The 7,948-nt window shown below is 51.4% G+C and overlaps 1 long non-coding RNA gene across 1 annotated transcript in view; it reads right to left on the bottom strand.

The window, feature by feature from the left end:
- Positions 1 to 1,433, bottom strand: part of LOC111742741 — a 5,141-nt gene extending 3,708 nt beyond the window's left edge. Inside the window, exon 1 of the long non-coding RNA XR_002781451.1 lies at positions 1,174 to 1,433. This is a non-coding gene — a long non-coding RNA (uncharacterized LOC111742741). The remainder of the gene's footprint in view (positions 1 to 1,173) is intronic.
- Between the last annotated feature and the right edge of the window lie 6,515 nt (positions 1,434 to 7,948).

Raw genomic sequence — 7,948 nt, 5'->3', positions numbered from 1 at the left:
CCGCCCCTCCTCCTTGGCAGGCCATCGGGGCGGCGATCTGGGGGGACTGTTCTTGGTGGAGGATGTGTAAAAACCACATGCAGTGTAGGTCCGCCTCGGAACGACTGATTTTCCCATAATTAGGAGATGAGAGTAAGCGTTGCATCTACTACAATGTGGGTTAGGAAAAGAAAACCCCATCGGGACCTCATACAGCTCCCCGGCCAGCAGCGGGAACCGGTATAACCGGAGACAGTGAACTTGCCGTGAACTCGATGTAATTCCCCTTTCTTGAGTAAAGGGGAATGAAGGACACTTGTGCTTCTTTGAGGTGGGGGCAGAGCACTGTACCATCTGGACTGTCCGGGTAGAGATGACGATAGACTGGCCACCCCCCCGCCCCCCTCCCGGGGACACAGTCACATGTGTCTGGAACCCAGGACACGAACGCGGGTAAGCGAAGGTGAAGGGCGGATGGCTCTCTGCCATCCCCTCGACCAGCCCTTTGAACAGAGGGGGGTACAAATCAGCCCAGAACTGGCAGAGCCAGGAGTGAAACCTGCGTTCTATGAACTTAGCATCGTGACCCCGTGAGTTTCCAGGGACTGAGGCAGGTTCCAGCCGGAAGAGGTGAGCATTGGCTGCCCGAAGGGAAAAGTCCCGGAGCAGAGGCTTGGCATGACGGGACTATGTGATCAGGATGCCCCTCTTACTCCACTTCCTCTGGGGTGCGAAGGCGGGGGCTTCGTTCCTCAGGAAAGCTCCTCCCTCACGGCGGCCCCTGAACACCCCACGCCTAGAATCCTCACTGCCCAATAACTTCGGCAGTTACTAAAAGCAAGTTTTCATTTCTTTCTTTCCAGTGGTTTCTGAGAAAAGCTCTGGACTGAGTCTCGTTTGGGCAGCTCGGAGCCCATGGCTAACGCGCGCGTGCTCTGCTCGTGGGGGACGGAGAGATGAGGGCTCTGACTGGCCGGCCCCGGGTCACGGCCCTGCCCCCGAAACTGTGGGTCAGGACGGTGGGACGTTTGGACTGACTAGGGTGGGTGACAATCAACGTGCTCTTCCCAACATGAGGACGAAAGGGCAAAATATAGATGCCCAGATGTGTCCTCTCTATCATCCAAGTAAAAACAGACAGGCCCCCTTCCCCTCGACATTCTACCCCTCACCCCGCTTTTACCATGCACTCACCATGCTTTGACATTACAGCACGAACATAGTTCCTCTGAGAAGGCACGGCCTTGTCACCGTATCCCCCGTACCCAGAGGACTGCCTAGCAGTGGGAGCTGCTGGGTGTTTGTCCAATTAAAGAGTGAATAAATCAGAAGCGCGGAGCCTGCCGCTCTGCCACAGACAATGCCTCGTTCAGCTGTGGGGCATGTGAGGGGGAGGGGAAGAGATCGAGGCCGGTCTGGTGCCTGCCCACCCCTGGGGGGTGCATTGGATGAGCCCCACCCCCACCCCCACCCCCAGCCGAGGCCGGCAGGACCCACGTGGGCTCCGGCACCTGTCCCCCGGGGCTGGTGAAAGTCCTGACCGCAGCCCCGCCTCCAGAGTTTCCCTTCCACGAAATCCTGGTCAGCCCATAAGTTTGCATTTGGAACAAGTCCCCAGGTGCCACCACACGTCAGAAAGCACATGTGAGAGTGGAGCTTTCCTACAGGCGAGGACAGCGTGTTTTAAGAGTGTGCAGAGTGGACGGGCAGCTGCTGAGGGCCGGGGTGTCCAGAGGAGGGTCAGCCCAGGCCGACTTGCGAAGCTCACTAAACCTGCCCCTGAAGATAAGCCTTGTGCTGCAGGATGTGGCGCAGCTGCCCAGCAGATGCCCGGGGACACGGTCCACGAACTGGCCCTCCGACCACTGCCTCGTGACTCCCTGGAGAGACTGACTCAGGCCGGCTGGCAATCGTCAGCAGGCATGCCAGGGCACTCTTTTTGAAAAAAAAGATATGCAGAAAGAGGTTTGTCATGAGGGGTGGGCCTCGCCTGGCAGCTGAGCTGGAGGCAGAGGGAGGAGGATTTGCTGGCAGACCTGCCCTCTGTGCTCCAGGCCCTTCATATACGGTTGTTTGTGTCCCCGCCACCCCCCACGAGATGGGTGTAATCAGTCCATCTTACAGGTGAGGATAGTGAGCCTCAGAGAGGTTTGCTAACTCGCCCAGCCAGTAGGGAGCGGCGTCCGGTTCAGACCCCCAGTGCTGACTCCAGATGCCGCCTGCCTCTCCCAATGTGGAGGACAGAAGCCAAGGGCAGGATGGGGACTAGAGGAAGGGACGGCTCCATGGGGACCCAGACACTCTGACATCCAGAGCGGAGGCTCGTGGTGGCGCCCGCGAGGAAGGAGAGCCTGAGGTAGCCGTCACCTGGGGGGCGTCCAGCAGTGCGACGCCCTGGGGGGCCCAGCCCCCCTCCAGTGCTTTGTCTGCGACTCCACACCTGGCCGATTTCATGTCAAGACGACAGCACCTTCACCAGGTGCAAACTAAACCCCCCACGTGAACACCGAGGAAGGCCTGGCACGCTTCCAGAAGAACAGGTCCACCCGGCCCCTCTCACCCCGCGTTCAGAAATGTCACCACCCGTGACTGCACGACCCATGGCATTCCCTAGATTTACTCCCTGGAAAACGAGAACCCCAGGACACACGGCATTGTGGGTCTTAACCGAAACGTGAGCATGCGAGAGCTTGACCTCGGAGGGAAGCCCAAGGTCCTCGGCGGCGTCGTCACCATCGCTCAGATTTCAAGCGCAAACACACGGCGCACTCGACACGGGACTCTGCGGGGCACTCTTGCACACGGTGGAAAACGGCGACGCGGCTGTCCTCAGGCCCACCGGCGGTCAGAGCTTTCCTTTTCGAAGGCTGCTTCAGAGATAGTGGAGTGGTAGTGAGCTCTTGTGGAGGTAAACGGCGTGCACAGCAGTGTCCGGGGCTGGGTCGCCTGGCTTTGGAAACCCATTGGTGGGGGAGATGGCCGATTCTCAGAGTGGGTGGTTCTTGAAAGAGCCCTACTTGGGAGCTGTCCCCTGGGGCCATGAAAGGTCTCAGGGCCAGGCTCCCTAAAGACGTGGACGCCCAAAGGTGGGCAGCCCGCCCGCTGACGCGCCCCTCCCGCCACCGCCCCATCCAGGCCGCGTCCATGGCCGCGAAGACCAAGGCTGGCAGGGGTGTGGCAGGACCTGGCCTGTGGGAGGGGGCCCTCCAGAGGGTGCAGCGTCACGTTCCCCTGTTCTGATGGCCATTTTGCCATTTTTCGCACTGTACCAGAATGAACTGAATTACGACTTACGGTTCACAACTTGGGAAACTGGTTTCACGTACGAGGTTAAAAAAATCACTTATTATGGAATGTGACATACTCACTGAAGAGCGTCTAAAACATGTGGAACATCTCAAACTCTATAAGGGGTAAAAGTAAAGTGAGCACCCATGCTGCTTTTTATGATGATCGCGTGCTCATTTTTCTTCGTGGCTTTCCGCCCCTGTTTATATCTCTAAGCAATAAATTCTGTTCTGTTTGCTGTTACACTGTATCTCAATGGAACCACTGTGACTTGCTTCTCTGCCCTATAACCTCCCATTGGACAAATTGACCCCTTTTGATGGACATTTGGGTTGTTTTCCAATTTTTTACTTTGGCAGACCATACTGCCATGAACAGCCTCCTACGTCAGCTGATCCCACGTGCAACGGACCCCCTAGACCAGACGTCGGCAAACGTTTTCCAGAAACGGCCAGTTAATAAATATTTAGAGCTTACGAACTAGACGGTCTCTCTTGTGACTGTTCAGCTCTGTTCTCGTGCTGGGAAAGCGGCCTCGACCTGGGGGTCACGAACGGGCGTGACTGCGCCCAGGCAAAACTACTGAACAAAACAGAACAGACGGCAGGCCGGATTTGGACCGTGGTCCCTAGTGTGTGGATCCCCGCTCAGGATGACTTGGCTTAGGATTGGAATTGCCGGGGCCACCCCATTGCACGACTCACACAGCCCTGAGGGGTACAGGCCATGGGCTGCTGGGTCGTGGGGCACGTGCACATTTAGCTTTGCTGGGGGAGGCCAAACTCTCCCTACAGCGTCTTCGCAAGTTTGTGTCCCCACCAGCAGGGGAGCGGGGGCCTGGTCACTCACATCCTTACCAGCACCTTGTTATCAGTTTTTGCCAAACTCTCAGGTGTGCAGTAGTTTGCATTTTACTAATGAGGAGCTGAGTCTTGAGTTCCTGCATTTCCGATGGCGACACTCCCCTCGTGTAAATATGTCACTTCTCCTTGGGCACTCGAGTGGCCGAAGCTCGCGCTTCCGTACCTCCCTCTTGCCCCTGTTCCCCAAACCATGCTCACACACTGCTGAGCGAGTTCTTCTGGTAATTCGAACCAGGCCTTAAAACTTTGAAAAACCCTCCCACTGAGGAAAAACAGGCAACCAAGATTAGTGGTTGAGGCTGAGGCCAATTTTGGGGGGAAATTCAGACCACATTAAAACCCCGACAAATAAAAACGATGCTACTGGTGGAGAAAGCAGAGTGAGTGGCTATCTCGGGGCTTCTAGGGGGCCCTAGGTCTTGTGAAACAGGCCCGGCTGAGGTTCGGGGAGGTTCGGGGTGCAATCTGCCAAGCGCACTGGGTTCTCATTTCCACCCCTAGAAGATCTTTACCAGAGTTATGAGTTTTTTTTTTTATCTGTCTTTTAAATTCAATCACTACATAATATTTTATTTGAAGATTTTTATAAGCTCCTTGAAAAGACTATAAATCACTTTTCAATATTAATTAACTTAACAGAGAGCCCATATAAGAAACGGTCCCACATGCTGCATGTAAGATACAGCTTGTGGTTAAGATCTGGGGCTGCAGCCAGATGTTCCATGTTCGAATCCTGCTCCGTCACTTTCGGGCTGGGTGACCTGGGGCTGATGCTACACCTCTCTGAAACTGTTTCCTCATGTGCAAAATCGGAGTAATGATTGAACCTCCCTCACTGGCTTAGTCTAAGGGTTAATGAGATAACACATGGGAAAAGCTTGCTGTGTTTCAGACTCAAAATTTAAGCAATAAATGCTGGCTATTGCTATTTTAGTTCTTTTTAAAAAACGCAATCAGAAATTCAGTGGAACGTCCCTTACATAAATGCACATAAACTCTTCTGGCTCAGAACCACTCATCTTCTATTGAAGAAGCAGGCTTGGCCTGGCTGGACAATGAGAGGCCAAAAACTCAACTACTTTCCCTTTTCGCTCTAGCTGCCAGGAAGCTGAGGTTCTGCAACCAGAGAGTTGAGAGCATGTTAGGGAAGGGGCATATAAATGTGAGCCATGGAATGCACATATATTAATATAAATGCAGAGAGGAATCAAAGTGTATGTATCAGAAAATGTAGGAACAAAAACGGTGAATCAAGTCATTGTGATCAAAACATTGTAATTTTTATGAATTTTGTGTTATTGGGGCATTTGTCAGCTTTTTAATATTTGTGACTTGTTGATTTTTTAAATCCTAAATACATACGCACTTTTGCACTTTTAAAATTGCCTTCATAATTTATTTCACTTTTCTCAAAGAGGTCCCTCCAAATCCCGGATCGACTCCTGCGAGACATGGAAAAGTTGACAGTGTCCTTCAAATTGAAGCCGTCCCAAGGGGCATGTCGGCACATCGTAAGGGGATACATTAGTGCTTTCACCTGAGGTGTGACCTGACACCTGCCAGTGCTCACCAGTTCAGCCCCCTCTGTCACTTTATCAGGACCCCACTACTCTGGGTACACAGCCCACGCATGTCAACACCTCTGAGGCACCAAAGGGTCGACGTGTCATATTTTCCGTGGAATAACCAGCCTCATCCCTTCCCCACTGTGGGCAAACAATGCCCGGCACAGAGGTGGCACCCCTGTGAGGACACAGGAACAAGGAAGCACCTCCTTCCATTCCTGCAGCGACCTACGGCAAGCTGGCGGCCACATTCCTCTGTACTGGGATTCAGAGGGGGGATGCTGGTCACCGCAGTGACAGGTATTAACACAGTTATTAGGACTGGAAAATGAAGGTAGAATTCTCCCATCAGCAATAAGCCGATAGGGTTGGTTAGGTCGAACAAGGACCGGCTTCTCCAACTCAGTTACAGGGCGGATCCAGTCTCTAAACTGAATGAGTTACGTCTACAGCTCGCAGAGTTTGGAGGCAAATACATTGAAGGGAGGTGATGAGATGAAGGCACTTATTTTTTTTAATGTATTATCGGAGATATATTGAAGTTAATAGTTTTTAAACTCCCAGCACTTTGAGTATTTCAGATGATACAAGTTACCTCTAAACGAAAAAATAACAAGTACAATGAATAATCATTTGATAAATCTTGGAAGGCCTTTCTGGAATACACTCCAGAAATTACAAAAGTAAATGATTCAAATATCAAAATAATGAATTTTTTTTGCAAGTCGGTGGTTTCCAATTCTGATTGCAACAAAATTGAAAGAGAGCCTGATAACCTGTCAGCAAAACAGAGTCTTCTAAACGGACTCAGCATTGGAGTTGCCCGAGACATGGACGTGCAATAAATTATCGCATAATTTTGGTATATTGCTCAGAAGTTCAAAAGATTAAGATATCTATAGCTATAGATTTTAGTATATGTAATATTTACAACGAAAAACTATTTCCATCCACTTATTTATATGTACATTTTCCACTCTCCGACTCGGCATCTTGGAGAGGGGAGGCGGGGCCAACCCCGGGCTTCAGACACACCCGCTGGGCCGAGAGGGCCGATGGCTGGGGCTTTGGTGTCACAGCAAGGCGCTGTCCACCTCCTGGCTCTCTCCTTCGCTCTGCTGTAACTTGGTTTTTGAAAAGGCTCATCAGAGTTGCCTGGGACACAGAGCTGGGGCACCAAGATGGTGTGGGGGCAGAATCGGCAATGTTCTTCGAGCTCCCATCCCGGTGGAGGCCGTCCCTCTGAAACCCTCCTGGGCCAGTGGCCCCCACATCGACCCCATCTTCACCGTGAGGGTCCAGCAGAAATGAACTGCCTTGCGGATGACAGAGAAGGGGCTCCGCATCTCACTTGACTCCCACAGGTTGAAGTCAGCCCTGGGGCTGGGGAGGCTGATGCCGGGAGGGGGGCAGGGAGGGGACAAAGGGCGTTACGAAGGGCGCTTGCCAGGTGACAAACGAAAACGGGGTGGGGCTACTCAGGGCTTAGCTGTGAAAACAGTTTTTATTCCCCTAGTTTTATGGTTTCCTTTCAAGATTTTCCCTCTTTATCCTGTATGTAATGTGTATACATAAAAGACAGACAAAATGACAATTCAAAAAAAATCTTTTAATAAAAATTACTCATAAAAATCCTAATAAATTTCAAAGTGCGAGATATTTCTTAGTACATTTATAAAAGAACATTTGGTCCTTTTACAAAAAGCTCCCTTTTAATTTAAATACATTTCTTATTTATAGATTAAACATAAAATATCATCTATAGTTGCAAAGCATATTGCACATTACAGAGAGAGAAGCTTCTGAATATTTCAATAGGTTTTTCCAGAGTGTCCGACTCTAGATTTTTTTGTAAAAACAGATTTATCTTCCTTGTGCACAATAAATAAAAACGCAGTTTATATTTTGCTCTGTAAAGCTACAACAAAACACCTTTAAAAAATCTGATTTCTCTGCCTCTCAGGAAGAGAGAGGGGTAATGAGTCAGGAAGGTCCACAGGTAGAGAACACTGTCACCAGATTCACATCTAAATGCAAGTGGGGACGTAACCCTGAGCCCTGCAAATCCTGGTGACACGCTGCCCGGCCTGCCCCTCATTTTCACAAAAAGGTCCTGCCCTGCAGGGAAGAGGCACGAGGGTGGAGCTGGATGTCTGGGGCGGAAGAGAAAAGAAAGGTCGAGGTTTGTTTTCTGAAGTCCCTGCTCAGCCACTCTGGCTGAGGGCAGTGGGCCGGCCCTGCCTGTCCGCCAGC

This window comes from Pteropus vampyrus, unplaced genomic scaffold (genome assembly GCF_000151845.1).
Source record: "Pteropus vampyrus isolate Shadow unplaced genomic scaffold, Pvam_2.0 Scaffold100, whole genome shotgun sequence".
In the NCBI taxonomy this organism is placed as follows: domain Eukaryota; kingdom Metazoa; phylum Chordata; class Mammalia; order Chiroptera; family Pteropodidae; genus Pteropus; species Pteropus vampyrus.
This window is presented reverse-complemented; position numbering and strand designations above follow the sequence as displayed.